This window comes from Schistocerca cancellata, chromosome 1, assembly GCF_023864275.1.
Source record: "Schistocerca cancellata isolate TAMUIC-IGC-003103 chromosome 1, iqSchCanc2.1, whole genome shotgun sequence".
In the NCBI taxonomy this organism is placed as follows: domain Eukaryota; kingdom Metazoa; phylum Arthropoda; class Insecta; order Orthoptera; family Acrididae; genus Schistocerca; species Schistocerca cancellata.
In genome coordinates, this window is record NC_064626.1 from 480442142 (window position 1) to 480464036 (window position 21895).

General features: G+C 47.7%; 1 non-coding gene across 1 annotated transcript; it reads right to left on the bottom strand.

Annotated features, from left to right (window-relative positions):
- Positions 1-13608: 13608 nt before the first annotated feature.
- On the bottom strand, positions 13609-13680 carry Trnah-gug (transfer RNA histidin (anticodon GUG)). Its single transcript has one exon. It is a non-coding gene; the product is annotated as a tRNA-His (tRNA).
- Positions 13681-21895: the final 8215 nt, after the last annotated feature.

Sequence of the window (21895 nt, forward strand, 5' to 3'; positions counted from 1 at the left end):
GTAAAAGAAAAAAACCTTATCTGTAACCTTCAATACTGATTTTTTTTTCCTTAATTTTTTTTGGCTTCTGCCGTGGAATGAACAAAATAGCCTTCTGTATTAGCAGAGTATAATTGATGGTAATATGATGCTGTAAAATTGTAATTTTTTTGTTCTGGTTTTTAGAAACAAGCGTCCATTCGCTTAAAGAAATGATTTGTGTTTATCTCAGTTGCGTGTCAACCAATGCCCAGTCGCTCAAATACTATTTTTAGCATATTGCCGTAGTTCTTCTTGTGATCTTTACATTTCAGGGCTCTATAAAAAGCAAACTTCATGTTCACGTAAAACTCAATGGAATTGTCAGTTCCCAGGTGATTAATTACGTAATTCACATAGTGTCCCATTAACCAGTGGACGGAGTTGTTTTTTGCTGCGGGAAAATAGCGAGTATGAGGCCTGAGGAATGTCACATGGGGAAAATTGTCTACCGAAGACCTCGTAAGAAATGCAAGTTGTTCTCTAATCCAATTACAGATTTGTAGATTCGCACCGCACGTTAATCTGTGCACTAACGTATCGATCAGTTTGCATTTGAGACATAGATTCGTTTAGCTAATGCCGATTGCATGTAGCCTTTCATTAGTGCTGATGGTCCCATTCACTGTTTTATACCACGTTGATTTGACGTCGGATGGAAGACCACGCATATGAATATTTTCCCATATGGCGGCCCAATCAAAATGTGGGTATTTGCTTTCTAATTTGTTTCTCCCCTCCATTTTCTTTCGATGACACAGAATATCGCGGGCCGTGATCCGTCGTGAGTTGATTATGGCACTGCCAAGATAGCTGAGTTCCACGAAATATACTCGAACGTGCTGGAGCCGGTGATTTATTTTTTGCACATTCACCGGTGGCTGTAGACTTGCAGGCCTGACAACTTCAAATAATTTAGTTGTAATGCTGTCAGCGTGGTCGCTAAGGATAGTGGCGGTCCTTTTTATAAAAAGTGCAGACGCTTTATTTCTAATGTCAGCTAAACCTAAACCTCCGTTCCTGGGATCTAAGGTCGCTGTTGTTGCATCTACTCGGAATATTTAACCTCTCCACAGATAACTGGCTATGGTAGACATTATCTGTTTTCCAATCATTTTTGGTAACCGGGAGATCTGCGCTGTAAAGTAACCTTTGGAGAGGAGGCAGTTGTTAATGAAAAGTACCCTCTGAACCTGGTTCATATTACGGGGGAGGTTTTCTCTTGTTGCTCCAAGAGTTTGTCCTGACGTATTTCTCCAATTGATAGCTGCCATTTTCAATGGACAAGGCGTCAGTGTTATTCCCAGTGCTTTGCACTGGGTGACTTTTGTGGCCCAGGCTAATGTGGTGTATTGGAAGCCCCGTAGGTTTAAAAGTTTGCTTTTGTTTGCGTTGACACTTGCTCCGGAGACGCTACAGTACTTCTTAAATAGTATTTCCAATTTCGAAATGTCTTCGGCATTACGCAGTACGACTCCGACATCATCGGCATAGGCGTTTATAACAGTTCGGTGTCCAGATAATGTGAGGCCAGTCAGGCTGACGTGAAAACTGCGGACAAAAGGCTCTAAAGAGAGCACGAAGAGGAGCATTGAGAGGGGGCTTCCTTGAGGCACGCCACGCCTGATCTGCAACTGCTTCGTCCTCTGGCTGTTGACTGATATACAGGCGCTGATTCCTGTTGCGATATTCCGAATCACACTTAAGACGCTCTCATTAAAACCTATTTTCTTCAGTGTGGCGTTAAGGAATCTATGATCCATTCGATCAAAAGCTTTCTGGAAGTCAATAAACATGATAGCACATTTGATGTTGGTCACAGCAGTGATTGCAATTACATCTCTATATTCAGCTATGCTTTCAAAAATACTTCTATTAGGAACACACGACTGGTGTGAGCTTACTATCTTTGTAGCGAGCTGTGAGAGTCTGTTATATATAATTCTGCCGATGATTTTATAATCAGAGTTTAACAGAGAGATAGGACGAAAGGTATTAAGGTTTGTTTTTGTAGTAGTTTTTGGAATGAGTACTATTATGCTCTCTTTAAAAACAGAAGGTATTTGATTTCCCTGAAGTATCTCGTTCGTCATTCGGGTAAACATGTCACCAATCAAAGGCCAGTATCGTATATAAAATTCAACAGGCAAACCATCCGCTCCCGGTGATTTCTTCAAAGGAGACTTGCAGATGGTTCTGTAGAGTTCTTCGTTAGTACACTCGACGAGGTGGTTTTCGTTTTCATCGTCTGATACCTGAGGAGCTATGGAATTAAGGTACTCATTGAAGGACTCCTCACATACCGGACCGACTGAGTATATATCTTCGTAATACTTGTGCACTGCATTAACGATGTCTCTCTGAGTCATGAGTGTCTCGCCATTTTCAGACTGAAGTCCATCGATGAAGGTGCGTCTCCTATTTCTTTCGTGCCGCAGTAGATGGTACAAGGAAGCATGTTCATCCTGCACGACGGTTTTAGCCTTTGATTTTATTTTCAGACACTCCATCTGCTGTCTTTTAATGCTGAGCAATTTGGCCTTGGTTCGCTTGATATCTACCAGACGGATGTTGGAAGTGTCTGCCTGCTCATATAGATTTCTCAGCATGGTGTAATAAAATTCTATGGAGTTTTTCAAGTCTTTCGATCGTTGTGCACCATAATGAATGAGAACTTTTCGCAGTTCAGGCTTTGCCCTGTTGCACCATTAATCTAGTACTGAGACATGCCTGTTTACGGAGCGGAGACACATGGCCCACGCTTCCGTCAACTTTCTTCTAGTCCGTCTTCCTGCATCAGTGACATGTTAAGGTGCCATTGACTTCTGAAACGACGAGTAGCTTGCGCAGTAAGGCTGACGGTAGCAAGCACGGCACTATGATCAGAAAAGTAGACAGGAGTCGTCTCCGCTTTAATGGAGGAGCTGACTAGACTTTGCGATATGTAGAGTCTGTCAATTCTACTTCGTGATTGAGGACCGATATATGTGAAAGCCACAAATGTGGTATACGTTATTTCCCAAGCATCTTTAAGCTGTAAAACAGTGACAAAACGCTTCAGTTCATTGCGGTTATTAAAATTTGGAACCTGGTCTTTTTTATTGATCACACAATTAAAATCACCGCCGGTTATAAGATCCGTTGGGTTTTTCCGCAATAAATAAATGATCTCTTCTTTAAAGAACTGTGCTCTTTCCATTCTATTGGATGTGCCGGAAGGGGCATACAGATCGACAAGAGTAAAACCAAAGACTTTTATACCTATCGCTTTGCCGGAGTCCAATCTTTCAATATCTGTGACAGGGATCCCCTCCCTGACTAAAATTGCTGTCCCTATGTTAGTGTCAATCGAGACATTTAAAATAGACAAATATCCTGGCACTGTAAGGTTAGTGAGTACAACTTCTTGTAGGAAAACAATGTCTGTCCCTGACTCATATAGGTACTCTTTGAGCGCTGCAATTTTAGTCGCCGATGTAATCCTGTTAATATTGATAGTTGCAAGTGTATACGCCTGGGACATTTAGTTTACATAAAAATGTACATAAATGAATAAACAAAAAAATAGTAAAATAATGATAAAAACAGGGAGCGGTGTCGCTTCTAGAAGGGATAAACTACTCCACTTCAACAAGCTCCTACAAGAATAATCTACAGAGAAATACCTATGAGTATGGAAAATACGTGAACCACTGTTTTTGGTTCCTCCGAAAAATAACTAAGACAATAGGACAATCAGAACATAAAGCGGTTCAACGATTTTTTTTTTTTGAAAATTGTGATCCTCAGTTTGGTGGAGTATGCCTAAGTTCTCGGGTTTTAGATTTGCAGAGGGGCTTTCCATCACTGTTTCTTAAAGGTACATCCTTAGGTTTTTCCTTAATAATTTCATACAGGACATGCTTGGCCGTTGCGTCATCTTGTCCAGGTTGTTGTTTGCTTTGGTTACGGGAAGCTTTGAGATTAGGTTGTGGTTTGAGTCTACGTCTTTGGACATCTTGGTTCAACGCGCCGTCCTTCGCGTTGTCTATCTTCACCACCGTTGAGACCGAAGCTGCCTCAACAGTGTCCTGTTTATGACTTCCACTTCCTTGTCCTTCCGGCACTAAACCTAGGGCACTGACGGAATCGGTTGGTTGGGGGTCAGTGAGTTCGTGAATGCGGGTCTGGTCCGTCACTTCATAGGGTTCGGAGTGCGGCTTGTCTGTCGCCGCGACAACCGATACGGCTTCGCCGCCGTGGGCTGTTGGTACCTGTGCGGCAGCCGACAGCGGGTGGGTTGCCTTTGCCGCTGTCGTCACGTCCATACATGTACTGTCTGTTTCCTCTAACACATCCACATCACACTGCTTCTGTTTGCGGGTGGAGGGGGGATTGCGGGAGGACTCGCCGTCCGAGCCGTCATCAGTCGCTTCCAACGGTCGTTTCTTATCCTGAAGATCGCATTCGGGAACAGAAGGGTGACTTGTTATTACTTGCAGAGGGGGGAACTCTGTGTTAGTTATAGCGGGCATCGTAGAAGTACCTGCACCACTGTCATTAGCAGAAGGAGGGGAGTTGCTGCTTGGTAAGACGTCGCTAAGGGTCAGTTTTTGACGCTGTGTTAGATTATTTCGGAGGACAAAAACACGGCGTGTACAATCTTGTCTGAAATGACCTGTCTCGTTACAAATATTACACGTACGCTCCTGTCCAGAATAAACATGTGCTTTATGGCCTGCAACAGATATATGGGACGGAATATTGGCTTTCACCTCCATTTCGACGGACCTAATGCCATTATAACACTGTACCTTGTACAGCTTCGACCATCTTTCGTTATAGATGGATTTAACTTCCCCATATTTAGATAGAGCGTCTTTGATCAACTGATTGTCAACTTCGATAGGAACATTCAAAATCCTCACATTGGTGTACATGATATCAGCTTTTCGTACAGAAACATTACTTTTTGAACCATCTCGATGAACGAATTCAACAGAATTACGCCATTTTGCAAGTAACTTATCGACAGTCACGGAGTTCAGAAATTTAACATAAACACAGTATTTTTCAGCATCTAACTGCGTGGTGTGAACAGAGTCAGAATTGATACACATTACTTCTGTGAGCCAATCATGGATCTCCAGTGCAGTGGGTTGGACCGGCCGGGTTTCCTTCTCGAACGAGAAGACTAACGTATTCTTCCTGACGGTGTCAGACATGGTCTTCAGTGCCGACGAAATTCCGGTAAAAACCGAAATGGCGACGAAGAACGAAACGGAGAACGGACGATAACACTTCACAAACACTTATCAGGACCACCAAACGCAAGAACACTACGAAAATGCGCAGACAGCTGTAGGTAAACACAAAACACCGGCGATAGCGCAAACGTGTGCGGAGCAAACAAGCACGTCCGACCGCGGCGACGGCTAAAGCCAGAAAGCCACTAGACCACACCGGATAACGACGGCAGTGCTCTTCAGCGAACGCAGCAATCATGCACGGTTAACTGACACCTGTAAAAAAAATCCACTCTCTCACGTTATAGAACGGCGTGCTCCGGACGCATTTCGTGGACACGAACGCCAGCAATGATGAGAGTAAAAGGCGCCTACAAATCCTGTCGTTACACCACGCACTGTTCTACGGCAATTCACGAAGCAGAAGCTGTTTTCTTTGCAGGCAATGAGTGCAGCCGTCTTCGACACAGGAAACAATTACACGTTTGGCAGCTGTGGGATTGGAACCCACGCCTCCGAAGAGACTGGTGCCTGAAACTAGCGCCTTACACCGCTCGGCCACGCTACCTACACACCACGCGCGTCACAAGAGCTGCATCCTACCCCACGAGAACACACAGCAGCGGCACAAAAATGAGACGTAAAAACTGGCAACTTTTTTGTTTTTTTGTTTTTTATTTTTTTTATTTTTTTATTTTTATTTTGTCAAGGAAAGGTCCAGTCAGTACACAAAGCAAAACGCCATCCAGCAATGCAGAAATTAAACACGGATGTACACCGTGAAGAAAGGAGTAGCGGTGATCACGCTGAATACACGAGAAAGAAAAGAAAATAATGCAAGGCAATAAGGAGAAACACACCAGGAATCCTGACCAAAGTAAAAGCAATGAAACACAACGAAATGTCCACAAAAAAAAGGGGACACTTTCATGCAACGCCTCTCCTCGGCATCATGATCCCAAACCACTACATGACAGAGTGGTAAACAATAAGAAAAATAAAAAAATAAAGGTAAACAAAATATCCTCGCATAATACCCTATACGAGGCAGTTCCCAAGGGAGAAATGTCTCCCATGTACGTTATATTTTTCGTTTCTGGTACTGAATATACATTCATCGCAAGATGAGGTCTCTTACTATCACGTCATAGTTTTAAGCAAGATAGTGTAATTTTAATTAATTCGACATCGGTAAAAGAGCAAAAGCATGCGCCAAGGTGACATACAAAAAATTTGCAAAAGTCATAGCATAGTCTCTTCGAACACGGTACTTGCCATGTTCAGCCCATAAGTATGTGAGAAAATCCAGACGATCCGTCAGTTTGAGACAAAATAGAGAATGTATTGTACGACCGAGTAACCGGATAGTGGCATTGCGTTTGGCGGTCGGAAACGCCGTACACTGGGGTACGATTGCAGCTGCCACTGTCACCTGCGCTGGAGACACCCTGTTGACGAGGCGCAAAATATCGCGAGCAGTGTCCCACACAGCTCGGAACCGACGGCACACGAAGCGATGTTCAATGGTATCTTCGTCATGGCACTCTTCGCAGGCGGGGGATGGACTCAGATGAATAATGTGCAGTTTAGCATTTGTAGGAATCGTACCATTGACGACCTTATACCACGTCGCTCTAACAGGGGCAGGAAGGACGGGTGTGACGATGTTTCGCCAAACTGTTCGCCAGTCAGTGTGCGGCATGCGGTACTCCCACTTGTTCCTGGCCGGTGATCCCCGCAGAGCACGGATAATGTCGCCGACACGGCCTCCGCTGGAGCCACTATACGCAAGATAGCTGTTGTCAAAATAAAAACGCCGCACGTAATTCAGCGCAAAGGGTATGTGGCTGACAGAGACCGGGGCAACTACAGAAGGTGGCCGATATTGATTGAACAACATGACCGTGGCACTGCTGGTACCTTTCTCTAACACGGCCGTAGTCCGTTTGAGGAGGAGCGCCGCGCATTTGGCGGAAAAATCCACCAGACCAAGTCCCCCATCGGCTGGATTTAAGGTGCAGGTGGCTAAGGAGACTTTGAAAATGTCCCCTTTCCAAAGGAGCCAGTAGACGGCCTGTTTAATAGCGCGGTCTAGGAGCTTAGGTACCGGGAGAACTTGTGCTAAATACCACGCTCTAGCTAAGATGGTAGTATTAATAAGCTGCACGTTATCATAAAGCGCCAAATGGCGGGCCGCATGAATTTTAACGACCGCCCTAATTTTGTGTAAGGTGGGACGCCAATTCAGAGCCTCCATGCGCTGAGGATTATCAGATAAAATAACCCCCAGGACTTTGTGCTGCTGCACAACACTGAACCAATTTCGTCGCACATGGCTCATCCGAGGAGTAAGGGGGAGCAAAACAGTCTTGTGAACATTCACAATGGCTCCCGTCGCCTTCTCAAATTGCCGGAGAACAGAGTACAGGCTATCTACATCTGCCGGCCGACCCAAGAACACCCCAAGATCGTCGGCATAAGCCCGGCAAATAAGACGATCTGCCCCAAGTTGGATCCCCGGACACTCGTTGCAGATAGACCGCAGCAGCGGGTCGAGCGCCAAAGCGTAAAGTGTCATTGACAATGGGCAACCCTGTCTGACCGAGCGAGTCAGACGTATAGGTGGACTGAGGGACCCATTGACGATGACACTCGACGTGGCATTGCGCAAAAAACCCTGAACCGTGTGGGTAAACTTACGGCCAAACCCCATGGCAACCATCACACGCCGTAAATAGGCATGGCCAACCCTGTCAAATGCATTCTGGAAATCGACCAACATAATCGCTGCCGACCGAATCCTGTTGCCTCGTACAAAGCCGATACAGTCCCTATAGGCCAGAACGGCATCAAAAATATTCCTGTCACGCACAGCACACGTCTGATGTTCACAGAGAACGCGCGGCATGACTTGCCGCAGTCTGTGCGCGACGCACCTCGCCATGATCTTATAATCCGCGTTCAACAGAGTGATCGGTCGAACAGTGTGTATAGTCGGCGTCGCTTTAGATTTCGGAAGGAGCGTGATGCACCCCGCTGCAAAATCAGGTGGTAGAGGAGCGCCATTAAGAACTTCATTGGCGATAGCAGTTAAAGTATCGCGTAAAAGGTTAAAAAACTGCAAATAAAATTCAGCGGGAATGCCGTCCATTCCGGGAGATTTCCCCCTAGGACTACGCTTGACAGCTTCGTGCAAGTCGTCGGACGTAAAAGCCTCATTAAGATGGACACGGTCTGTGCGGCTTAAAACATTAGGAACCCCCTGTAAAATACGACGCAGCGCAGCGGGATCGACATCAACATCTTGAAAAAGGGACTCAAAATGTGCGTGGATTTCATTCTCAATCGTCACCCTCTGGAAAGTCTGTATTCCATCCCGAGTGACCCACGCATTAAAGGCCAATCGTTCGCGCATCTTCCGCTCTCTGTTGAGATGATATATAGAGAGCGGCTCCCCTGTCCACGGCACCCACAGGCTGGCTCCGAGTAACCGGCCCTCTACCCTTCCGCCGCAGATCGGTCAAAAGTTCGGCCTGAAATTGTTTGAAAACGGGAAGACGATGCGGCTGGGCCGTAACTTGTCGGGCGAGGTCCTTCAAACAGCTCTGATAAAAGTGTGACGTCGAACGACGCCAGTGCGCTGCGTCGCGGCTAAAATTAATTAAAAAGGTCCGGACGGCAGGTTTGGCAGCGCCAACCCACCACTCGAGGACGCTACTGTCACCGGGTTTAGTCTGCAAAAGTTTGTGCCACGTATCAGTAAAGGACTGCTTAAAATGGGAGTCGGCGAGCAGGCTGCAGTTAAACTTCCATAGGTTTTTGCGATAGGAAGGCCTAGAAAGTGGAAGAGAAAGTTCACAAAAATAACTGCAGTGATCTGAAAAAATAACTGGCCGGACCTCAGATCGAGTCACCGGGGCTGCTAGTGACGATGACACATAAATCCGATCGAGTCGGCTGTGTCCCGTCGGATAAAAATAGGTATATTGGGTTTCAACCGGGTGGAGCATTCGCCACGTGTCCTTGAGATTAAAACTTGTGAGGAGCGTGCGGAGTTCCTGACACTTGCTGGGGCGCGGCTCCTGGTCGCGATCATCGGTGACCGCATTAAAATCACCGCCTAAAATGATATGAGCGGAATTCCGGTGCAAAACCTCGCACAGCTCCTGACCATAAAAGAGCCGCCGCGCCGCGTAGTCGTTGCCGGAAGGAGCGTAAACATTAACAAACACGACGCCTTCAATAGTGCACGCAATAGCGCGACCAGTAGGGAGACACTCAACATTCGTGACAGTGAGGCCGGGGCAGACTACAATAGCAGTGCCGGTGACATCGTCGGACACCACATTATCCACAATAACGTAGTCACTCAGATCGGTTAGAAGCATCAGAGCCTCACGTGTCACTTCTTGCAAAAAGGCGACATGGCAACGGGTTTCACATAAAAGAGTTTTTAAGGCAAAGACCTTATGCGGACTACGCATTTTGTTAGCATTTACGGTAAGAATATGCCACCGACGCGTGTCAGGAACCATACACAACGCAAGGAACAACAAATGCAGTGTTCACAAGAAGCGAAGCAGTAGCGCTGCGAAGATAATGCGTGTCGTGGACAAGATCGGCGAAAATGGCATACCGACAGGTGGCAGATAGTATACACGGAATACACACGAAATAAGGGTCCACAAGAAAGGTCACAACGGCGCCACCAAAGCAAAGCAACATGTGAACATCAACGGCGAAAATGAGCCACCGCAGGCTATCAGACACCAGCCACAGGGAAAACACCAACATGTAAGCACAGACAAATAGAGGTGCCCCGGCACAGCTAGGACGACGCAGTCAATCGACAGGAGCGGTGAAAAACAAACCGCCGACGCCGTACACAAATAAAAGTTACAGGTCGCAAGGTGGCACAACGAAAATCATGTGCGCCGTCAAACGACGCATGCAGTCGACAACAACGGTAAAAGCCATCCCCCAGCAGGTGTAGACAGGAGACGTAGGTAATACAGTAAAAGAAACGGACAGAATAAAATTGCATATGCGCCACCGATACTATTCCACTCAGTTCGTCGGCATGAACGGGGAGAATGTGCCTCCGACGTGGGGCACGTACCATACACAATCTAAAACAATAAATAATAAAAAAATAAGAAATAAGAACTAAAGAAGCGTGCACATCGGTGGACGCATCAAGGCCACAAACAGCAGCCAAGGTGTTGGCACCAACGGCTAAATGTGCCGCCGATGTACAACATACACCACACACATGCAAAGACCAATAAACATATTTCGCACAAGAATGCAGACTCACGGGCCGCTAAGACTATGCAGATCGTCGGCATTCACAATGAGAATGTGTCCGCAACGGATGCACACATCAGACGCAGAAAATTAAATTGTGCACTACAACAACGACACATGCGCCTTTAAAACAGCGCATGGTAGTGAGAGCAACGGGGAAAACACACAAGCAACGCGTGTCAGACCTCATACACAGGTAAATTAGACAACAAGACTAAAGAAATGTGCACAGCTGGGAAAGCACTCGTGCTGCCGTAACGATCCAAGTTAGCGGCAAGAGCGACTAAATTGTCCTCCGACGAGCGGCGGACACCAGACACATTTAAAAGTACCAGACACAGTTAAAATACACAACAAATAAAAGGACACAACGATGGGTGCAGTGGCGCTGCCTGAACTACACGTGCGTGTGACAGTAACGATTAAAACGTGCAACAGACCGGTTCCACACACCACAGACGAGGAAACGTCACAAAAAACAATTTTAGACTTCCACAACGAGGGATGCATTCACGCTGCCAAGCGAGGAGCAAAGGCACTTTACGTACCGCTGCCAGTCCCTTCATCCACCTCCACGTCCGCCGCCCAGTCACACTTTGCACTAGAAAACACGGGGGGCTGAACCACCTCCGTGTCCATAGCAAGAGCGGCACCCGACGGAGCCGCCGTGGCAGGTCCAGCGCCGGCGGGAGGATCAGATCCAGAATCCTGCGAGTGCGGCCGGATGCGACGGCAATGTGAGTCGTCCGATTTGCGTTTGCCTGCCACGTGTGCAGGCGACACGCTCGGAGTAACGTCCATCGCCGTATCGCTTGTCACGACAGAGTCCGTTTGAGTGAGGAAAACTTTGAGCTGACGAACTGTCTCGTCCCTCTTAAATTCTGCGGAACTCACGGACGCCTCAGGCTGACTGTGAGCGGCAGGCCGCTGTCGACGGCGATCGGCAGCCGACACCTGCCGCGAGTCAACAGCCGCGCGCTGCGAGGCCCGTTGCAATTTCTTCTGTTTTGAGGTGGACTTGTAGGGTGAGACGCAAGTCACCACCGGGGACGGCGTTCGCCCCTTACGAGAAGATACACTCGAAATACTAGCGCTTCGAAAGCGGGGAGCGTTGTCAGCTCTCTCAATCGGCCTTTCCCGACGCGGTTTAGGTTCCGCGGGGGCGGCAAGACGCTCCTCACTATCGACAACAACGGTGGCAACAACAGACACATTCTCAGTCACAACAGAGGGAGCAGCCTCTGGAACGGGTTCCGACACGGACAGCATTACAGCTGCCGGTGCGGGTTCAGACACTATCGGTGGCTCAATTCGATCGACAGCTGTGGGAGCAGGCAACGGGGCCTCCACAGTTACGGGCAGAGAAATCACAGGCAACGCCGGGGAGCTATCAGCAACAGGAACGGAAGGTGTAACGTCCATAGCAACAGCTTCGGCCGCAACCTCAGGGTCAGACAGACGATGCGCACGTGCGGGGGATGCGCCAAGCGCGACCGCCGCCCACGTCGCCTCGTCCTGACCGTCCGTCCGTGGTAATTGCACAGGGCGACTACGTTTCGGACAGTCCTGTCGAAAATGTCCGGTACCGTTACAAAACGAACAGGTTGCCGGTTGGCCGCTATAAGTGATAAAGGCCAGATGGCCAGCAACAAAAACAAAGGACGGTATATGCTGTCGAACAATTATGCGGACACTGCGAACACCATTTTGAACATCATAATAATACGCTGATGACATTTCTCCTTTACGACCGAAAGCACTGTACTGTACGGAAGTAAACTACGAGAAATAGTTTCATTTCGCACTTCAAAAGGCAGGTTAAATACACGAACAGTGCGTATACCATAACCCGCATTCGACATCACAACATCACTGATAACAACGTCAAGGTGCTTAATTTTACGTACACCACCATTTACGTTCACTAATGTGTCACACACATCGGAAGAAGACAGTTTCAGAAATAACGAATTGAGGAACGCGTCAAGTTGAACGCCGAGGACTACACTTTTCGGCAATTGAAGGTCGTTTTTAACCCATTGGTGAATTTCGAAAGCAGTAGGCCTACGCACGGATCTATCAAACGCGCACTGAATATTATTCTGACGGTTCTCTGAATTATCGAGATCCATGGTACTCACAGAAAGAACAAATCAAAGAAGAAACAGCGCCGCGAAGCACACGCCGCCGACCGCGATCCGCACGTGAACACCGCCCGACACGCCGCAGCGAGCGCGCGATGTGTTCCGGCCCACGGCTCCGAAGAGACTGGTGCCTAAAACCAGTGCCTTAGACCGCTCGGCCACGTTACCGTTGGACCACGAGCAGCAAAACGTTTCCTTTGTAGTACAAAGATCACTCCGAAATGTAAGTGTCTTGGCAATCGCTGTGCCATGTATGTCCACTGCTCTCCCACTGGAAGCGTCTCTTTAGGCCATCCACAACAAGAAAATGCCGTGCCCGCCGTATGGGAGCGACGCCACTTGTCTGTAGCTGTCGTAGTTAAGGAGACAGCAGCTCTGGGATTCGAACCCACGCCTACGAAGAGACTGGTGCCTTAAACCAGTGCCTTAGAGCGCTTTTTTTTCGTTGTCTTTTTCCATGCAGCAGATCCACACATGCCGTGGCTCACTGGAGTAGTATGCGACATAGGATGGAAAATACAGTTCCCACCCGGGATCGAACTGGGGTCCTTCTGCGTGTGAAGCAGACGCGATAACCGCTACACTACTTTTTTTTTTATTTTTGAGCGCTCGGCCACGCTACGTGCGCTGCATTGGGCGCCAGTGTTCCCAGCATTTGTAGAAACAGTGCACGTCACAGCTTCCTGTTCTGCTGGCACTGGTTGCTCATCCATCGCACTTCAAACAACTGCCCTTTTCGACTGCAGAGAGCAGCGGACGTCCGCGCTCTGGGAGGCGACATTACATGTTGGTGATGAAGTGGTAGTACAAACTGCGGCCTGCGGAACACGAGTGCAAAATCAAGAGAGCACTGTAATTTCGAGTGCTCGTGCACTATCTCTATAGCAACGGCAGCAAGGCAAAACTTTCAAAAGTGCCGTGACCAGGATTCGAACCTGGGTTATTGCGGCCACAACGCAATGTCCTAACCACTAGACGATCACGGCCACGGAGGCGCCCGCCAAAGCAGCTGGCGGGAATGCAAGTGGCGGTACACAGCAAAGCCCAGCCCACAGTGTCACGCCACAGCAGTGTCAGACACGTTCTCCATCACATGTATACAAACAAATGAACGCGCCTGCGCTGTCAGGACACTAACTACAGTGGTTAGCTACATTCACCTCCGTGGCAATGTCTTGCAGTCCTCCAAGCCTCTTCACTACAGGTACGTGGCTCGACAACAAGTGGACAGACGCCGCATCTCTCTCGCCGTCGGGTGTTGCCGTGAATCATACTTAACGTAGCTTTCTGCACGCGTCAGCGTAGCGTCAGTCGAGACAAGTCGCATAAGAGGAGCAACAAAAACGCGCATTTCCGGTACCGGGAATCGAACCCGGGCCTCCTGGGTGAGAGGCAGATATTCTAGCCACGTTTTTTTTTTTTTTTTTTTTTTTTTTTTTTTTTTTTTTTTTTTTTTGTGGAAACGCGCTTCTTCTGAACGACGAACGAAGTATGCCCCTTCTGTTGCCGTTGTTTGCAACATGGCTTGAATAAAAATAAATGTATATTCCATTGAGAAGGCAGTCTCATAATTGTTGTGGAAATGTAACTGCATCTGTAAATTTCGTTCTCCGTGAGTGGAAAAACGGAAAGAAGCAAACTCATTATTGCTGATAAGTATAATTTCCTTTTTCAGAAGGTAATGAAGTAAAATAGGCTTCTTCTGCTTGATTTTACACTTAGTTAACATAAATGTGTCTTCTTGTGAAAAGAAAAGGAAAGAAAAACAGAAACTAAATAAATGGCGTATACCAGTTTCATCACTGTGTTTCCCCGAAACCAAAGTAATAGATACACATAGGCTTAATTGGTCTATACTGATGATCTTCTCTGACTACTTTCTGTTGGAAATCCTCCTCCTGCTACGTGAAGAACAAACTTTAACCAAAAATCAGTCGTCTAATATACGAAATGCTTGGATGTGCAATGTAAATTACGCATTTCTAATGGTTACAGGATTGTTTTAGTTAAAAAGTTTGCGTAATGTTCTTTGTATTTTTTAGTACACATCAACTTGTGGTGTTCAGTTGTAAGGTATACCCAGAAGTCCTCCCTATTGCTGGATTCTTTTGTTAGGACGTAATGCATCGTTTGGCCTTTCAACCAGTTAATTGCATTTCGTTTTGTTTTAGGGTAAGGTATACCGTCAGGGTTTAAAAATTCAGCAGTCGTAACGGCATTGGGCGTAGTTCTGCTGACGCTCGCTATCTTTTGTCTTATGTAGAGCCATATTTCTTTTACCCTGTCACACAGCAATCTACACTCCTGGAAATTGAAATAAGAACACCGTGAATTCATTGTCCCAGGAAGGGGAAACTTTATTGACACATTCCTGGGGTCAGATACATCACATGATCACACTGACAGAACCACAGGCACATAGACACAGGCAACAGAGCATGCACAATGTCGGCACTAGTACAGTGTATATCCACCTTTCGCAGCAATGCAGGCTGCTATTCTCCCATGGAGACGATCGTAGAGATGCTGGATGTAGTCCTGTGGAACGGCTTGCCATGCCACTTCCACCTGGCGCCTCAGTTGGACCAGCGTTCGTGCTGGACGTGCAGACCGCGTGAGACGACGCTTCATCCAGTCCCAAACATGCTCAATGGGGGACAGATCCGGAGATCTTGCTGGCCAGGGTAGTTGACTTACACCTTCTAGAGCACGTTGGATGGCACGGGATACATGCGGACGTGCATTGTCCTGTTGGAACAGCAAGTTCCCTTGCCGGTCTAGGAATGGTAGAACGATGGGTTCGATGACGGTTTGGATGTACCGTGTACTATTCAGTGTCCCATCGACGATCACCAGTGGTGTACGGCCAGTGTAGGAGATCGCTCCCCACACCATGATGCCGGGTGTTGGCCCTGTGTGCCTCGGTCGTATGCAGTCCTGATTGTGGCGCTCACCTGCACGGCGCCAAACACGCATACGACCATCATTGGCACCAAGGCAGAAGCGACTCTCATCGCTGAAGACGACACGTCTCCATTCGTCCCTCCATTCACGCCTGTCGCGACACCACTGGAGGCGGGCTGCACGATGTTGGGGCGTGAGCGGAAGACGGCCTAACGGTGTGCGGGACCGTAGCCCAGCTTCATGGAGACGGTTGCGAATGGTCCTCGCCGATACCCCAGGAGCAACAGTGTCCCTGATTTGCTGGGAAGTGGCGGTGCAGTCCCCTACGGCACTGCGTAGGATCCTACGGTCTTGGCGTGCATCCGTGCGTCGCTGCGGTCCGGTCCCAGGTCGACGGGCACGTGCACCTTCCGCCGACCACTGGCGACAACATCGATGTACTGTGGAGACCTCACGCCCCACGTGTTGAGCAATTCGGCGGTACGTCCACCCGGCCTCCCGCATGCCCACTATACGCCCTCGCTCAAAGTCCGTCAACTGCACATACGGTTCACGTCCACGCTGTCGCGGCATGCTACCAGTGTTAAAGACTGCGATGGAGCTCCGTATGCCACGGCAAACTGGCTGACACTGACGGCGGCGGTGCACAAATGCTGCGCAGCTAGCGCCATTCGACGGCCAACACCGCGGTTCCTGGTGTGTCCGCTGTGCCGTGCGTGTGATCATTGCTTGTACAGCCCTCTCTCAGTGTCCGGAGCAAGTATGGTGGGTCTGACACACCGGTGTCAATGTGTTCTTTTTTTCCATTTCCAGGAGTGTATGCTCTTCGGTATCTGGTATTTTACATAATGGACACAGCGGTGACTCGGCCGGTCGAATAGAGTGAAGTTTAGAGTTCGTCGTAATTTTTCTGTTTACAGCAAAGTACCAGGTCGATTTGACATACGTTGGCAAGTTCCGGCAGTGAATATTTTCCCATATTGTTTCCCAGTTATAACAAGGATACTTTTGTTCTACGTCGTTTCTGGGTTTGTCTTTCATCAAGTTATTATAAAGTTCTTTTACTTTCATGATGTCTTTTCCAGGAATCCTTGCCTGTATATAGCTGTATTCTACGAAAAAGTATTTCAAGTGGTATAGTCCGGCGGGTATGTGTTGGACATTTATAGGTGCACTGACGTCAGCAGGAGCTATTTCGTTTAACAAATGTGCAGCAAGGGTACCACTTGGCTCTTTCCATTGTTTGTATGTGGTAGCAAGGTATAAGGCTTGCGCTTTTTTGCTGACATCGGTAAGATTTAACCCACCACATTTCGTAGGGAGCATCAGAATGTCATATTTGACTTTGAAAATACGTCCGCGGCTCACAAAGTGTCCTAGTGCAGATGCGATGCTTTTCAACAAAGTCGCAGGTGGTGGCAGAACTTGTGCTACATAATTAACTTTGGATGTGATGTATACATTTGCCACTGTTACTTTTTGAAGTTCATCGAGTTTCCTAATACTATGTGCTTGTACAGAGGCGCGTATGCTGTTAAGTAATTTTCGATAATTCGCAGCAATAGTGTGCTTGATATTTCTTTTAAAATCTATGCCGAGACATTTCATGGTTACAAGCTCGCGTAACAGATCCTGCGTTTGCGTCCCAATTCCACGGCCGATGTTGAAAATTCCCGACTTTTGCACCAGATGCCTGTTCATATTTTGTTACTATTCGTAGTGCGCTCTGTACTTCAGCGCCATTCACGACTAGGAAGCCAACATCATCAGCGTATGCCTTGCACACGATGTTTTCTCTATGTATTTGCAGTCCTTGTAGATGTTTCATAAGGGAGGCAAAGGCAAGCAGGGGCTCGATGGCGATGGCGAAGAGTGCCATTGACATTGGACACCCTTGCCGAATGGAGCTGGTGACGTCAATCGGGCGGCTAATGTGTCCATTGATGACAAATCTGGCTGAGTTGTTTGTTACTGTATTTCTTACTACCGCAATGAATAGAGGTGGGAAGCCCACTGCGCCCATGGTGCGAAGGAGAAAACTATGATTAACTCTGTCGAAGGCTTTGTCAAAGTCGAGTGAGATGAGTGCACATTTTATTTTGCAGACGTCGGCCGCTGAGATTAGGTCCCTGTAGTCACAGAGGGTCTGGAGAATTCTTCTGTCTTTGCCCACACTTGTTTGATAAGGGCCAGTGACGCTGGTCATTGTGGTTTTCAGCCTGCGAGCGAGGATGCGGCCAAAGATTTTGTAATCGCTGTTTAAAAGCGTAATTGGCCTCAGAGCGCTTACAGATTTCGTATTGGTAGTTTTTGGCACTAGCACTACGAGTCCCTCACGAAATTCCTTCGGGATGTCATTCTCAGGGTTTAGCAGTTCGTTGCAGATGAGAGTAAACTTGCCTTTTACGAGGCCACTGAATCTGCCATAAAATTCTGCCGGAATTCCATCTGCCCCTGGAGCCTTATTTTTCGTGCTTCCATATATAGCTTCTTCGACGTCTTCTTCAGTCACTTCCGAGATGAGAGTTTGTGCTTCCGCGTGGCATACTTTGCCCTGGAGGTTAATCATTAACTCGTCTTGAAGCTGTTCGTCAACCGGCTGACTAGACATTAAGGATTCAAAATGCTGTACGATTGCCTCTTTAATCTCTCTTTGCTTCGTCAGCTTCCTTCCATCATCAGTTGTTATTTCAGATAATATCTTGCGAGCCGCCCTTTTGCTTTCACGAATGACATGATAAATGGAAGTGACCTCGTGCTGGGCTATGTTCTGGGCACGCGACCTTATTTGGTAGCCTTCCAGTTGTTTACGCCGTAGTGCTAAGATTTTTGCTTTAATTTTGTTAATTCTTTCGTAGTTGTCCACAACTGTTGCATCGCACTTGTACAAATCCCTTAGACACTGAAAGTAAAATTCTATAGTTGATTTGTATCAAAAGTTTTTGTCTTTGGAGTAGTTTATGAAAAACCTCCGTATTTTAGGTTTGGCATGTTTCAGCCACCAGTCAGTGCCAGAGTTGTACGAGCTAAATTTGCATTCACACTCTCTCCATACCTTGTGAAATGCCTCCTGACAAGCATGGTCTTCCAGATGTGACACATTGAGCTTCCATGTGCCTCGACCTCTGAATGTCCCTTGTTTTATCAGATTGATTGTGCATATGTATGCAGCATGATCTGAAAAAACGGTAGGCCATACTTCGGACTGCAAAATGAGGTGTTTCAAATTGTGCGTTACATATATCCTGTCGAGACGGCTCGCCCAGTGACTTGTGGCGTGGGTGAAGCCAGGGGCTGCACCGTGCCTATGTTCCCATGAGTCTATTAGTCTTAAGTCATTAACTATACGTTCCAGTTCAGTACACTTGTTAAAATTGGGAGTTTGGTCTTTGGCATGCAAAACACAATTAAAATCTCCTCCTAGGATAAGGTGATCATATCGAGTTCCAAATAGTGGGACAATTAATTCTTTAAAGAACTCCGTTCTGCGGTGCCTGTTACTGGATCCTGAAGGGGCATACACATTAATGAGCCGTATGTTGTTTATTGTGGCCGCTATGCCTTTACTGTTTGCTTGTTTTACTACACTCCTGGAAATTGAAATAAGAACACCGTGAATTCATTGTCCCAGGAAGGGGAAACTTTATTGACACATTCCTGGGATCAGATACATCACATGATCACACTGACAGAACCACAGGCACATAGACACAGGCAACAGAGCATGCACAATGTCGGCACTAGTACAGTGTATATCCACCTTTCGCGGCAATGCAGGCTGCTATTCTCCCATGGAGACGATCGTAGAGATGCTGGATGTAGTCCTGTGGAACGGCTTGCCATGCCATTTCCACCTGGCGCCTCAGTTGGACCAGCGTTCGTGCTGGACGTGCAGACCGCGTGAGACGACACTTCATCCAGTGCCAAACACGCTCGATGGGGGACAGATCCGGAGATCGTGCTGGCCAGGGTAGTTGACTTACACCTTCTAGAGCACGTTGGGCGGCACGGGATACATGCGGACGTGCATTGTCCTGTTGGAACAGCAAGTTCCCTTGCCGGTCTAGGAATGGTAGAACGATGGGTTTGATGACGGTTTGGATGTACCGTGCACTATTCAGTGTCCCCTCGACGATCACCAGTGGTGTACTGCCAGTGTAGGGGATCGCTCCCCACACCATGATGCCGGGTGTTGGCCCTGTGTGCCTCGGTCGTATGCAGTCCTGATTGTGGCGCTCACCTGCACGGCGCCAAACACGTATACGACCATCATTGGCACCAAGGCAGAAGCGACTCTCATCGCTGAAGACAACACGTCTCCATTCGTCCCTCCATTCACACCTGTCGCGACACCACTGGAGGCGGGCTGCACGATGTTGGGGCGTGAGCGGAAGACGGCCTAACGGTGTGTGGGACCGTAGCCCAGCTTCATGGAGACGGTTGCGAATAGTCCTCGCCGATACCCCAGGAGCAACAGTGTCCCTAATTTGCTGGGAAGTGGCGGTGCGGTCCCCTACGGCACTGCGTAGGATCCTACGGTCTTGGCGTGCATCCGTGCGTCGCTGCGGTCCGGTCCCAGATCGACGGGCACGTGCACCTTCCGCCGACCACTGGCGACAACATCGATGTACTGTGGAGACCTCACGCCCCACTTGTTGAGCAATTCGGCGGTACGTCCACCCGGCCTCCCGCATGCCCACTATACGCCCTCGCTCAAAGTCCGTCAACTGCACATACGGTTCACGTCCACGCTGTCGCGGCATGCTACCAGTGTTAAAGACTGCGATGGAGCTCCGTATGCCACGGCAAACTGGCTGACACTGACGGCGGCGATGCACAAATGCTGCGCAGCTAGCTCCATTCGACGGCCAACATCGCGGTTTCTGGTGTGTCCGCTGTGCCGTGCGTGTGATCATTGCTTGTACAGCCCTCTCGCAGTGTCCGGAGCAAGTATGGTGGGTCTGACACACCGGTGTCAATGTGTTCTTTTTTCCATTTCCAGGAGTGTACATCTTGGACTACTATGCCCTCCTTTGTGAGCAGAGCCGTGCCCATTTCCGCTCCATGCCCTGGGTTTGTAATGGCGTTGAAGCCAGGTACGTTACCAAGCTCAATGTCTGTCACTTCTTGTAAAAGTATAATGTCACTGTCAGAAGCATATATAAAATCTTTTAAGTTCTGTAGTTTAAAGGAACTGTGAATCTTATTAAGGTTTACTGTCGCGATTTTGTATGCTTTTATGTCAGACATTCTTCGTTCTACTTGATCTAACTTTAAAAAACATTCTTCTGTTTTGTCTCGCAAACGTCAGCTTTAAAACGCATCTTAATAATATTCACAGGTAGCAAATGTTTCAGCGGTGTGTCCTTGTTCTTTAGAATGTTCGTTCGCGGAGACGTCGTCGTTGAAGAAATCAGCCACCTGTGGGGCTAGCTTACAGTCTGTCTGAGTTTCTGAAACTTCTGTCATTTCAGCGTCGGCATTGTTATGGTCGCTTTCGTCTGCCCAGCTGGTTGAGGTTGTCGTCGTGGGTGGGACGAGTGAAGCTTCATGAGAGTGACTCGTTTCTTGAGGGTCGTTGGATGCTTTTTTTATTGGCTTTCCTTGGACGTCTCGTTTTTCCAGCGCAGAAGGGGAACGCTTGTAACAATAACAACTGTACCTATAATAATTTTTTTTTCCTTATGAATTTAGATAAATTTTTCTTTCTGAATTTATGTAAAGTAATATAAGTAATGTTTTGAATTTCTTTTTCTTTTCGTGTCATGTTAAAGAAACTGTAAACAACTTTTGAAATGAATGTTATTATTTATGTTAGATTTCAAGCAATTTGATAACCAAAGGAAAGTGTATTTAATGTTAAAACTATTGTATGATGTGAAAATTGTAATTTATACACTTGGTCCATACGTAGGTAATGCATTAGGATATGTGTAGTAGAAAACTTGTGGTGAATACCCTACCTGTAGGGGAGCGGGAAAAGGTGGATGCAGGCGAGTGCGGGAAAACGCACACTGGCGCGGTTCGGCACAACGGGCTCAGTATCACAGTCGGAGTTGGGTATCGGTCGGAGGAACACGTACCGTACTGAGGAGGCTATCCAGGAAAAGTGAATTCCATTAAGCCTCGGACGGGCCGATTCCGACGACTACTTGGCATGGCTATATCCTTGGGCACAAAATTGGAAAAATTACGACGCTAAGAAGAAGGAAAGTGCCGATATTGTGAGAACCTTAGCCGTGCTTGTATGTGTGCTGTGCTGCCCGCTATCTCGCTGCCCGCCACCCGCCGCACCGA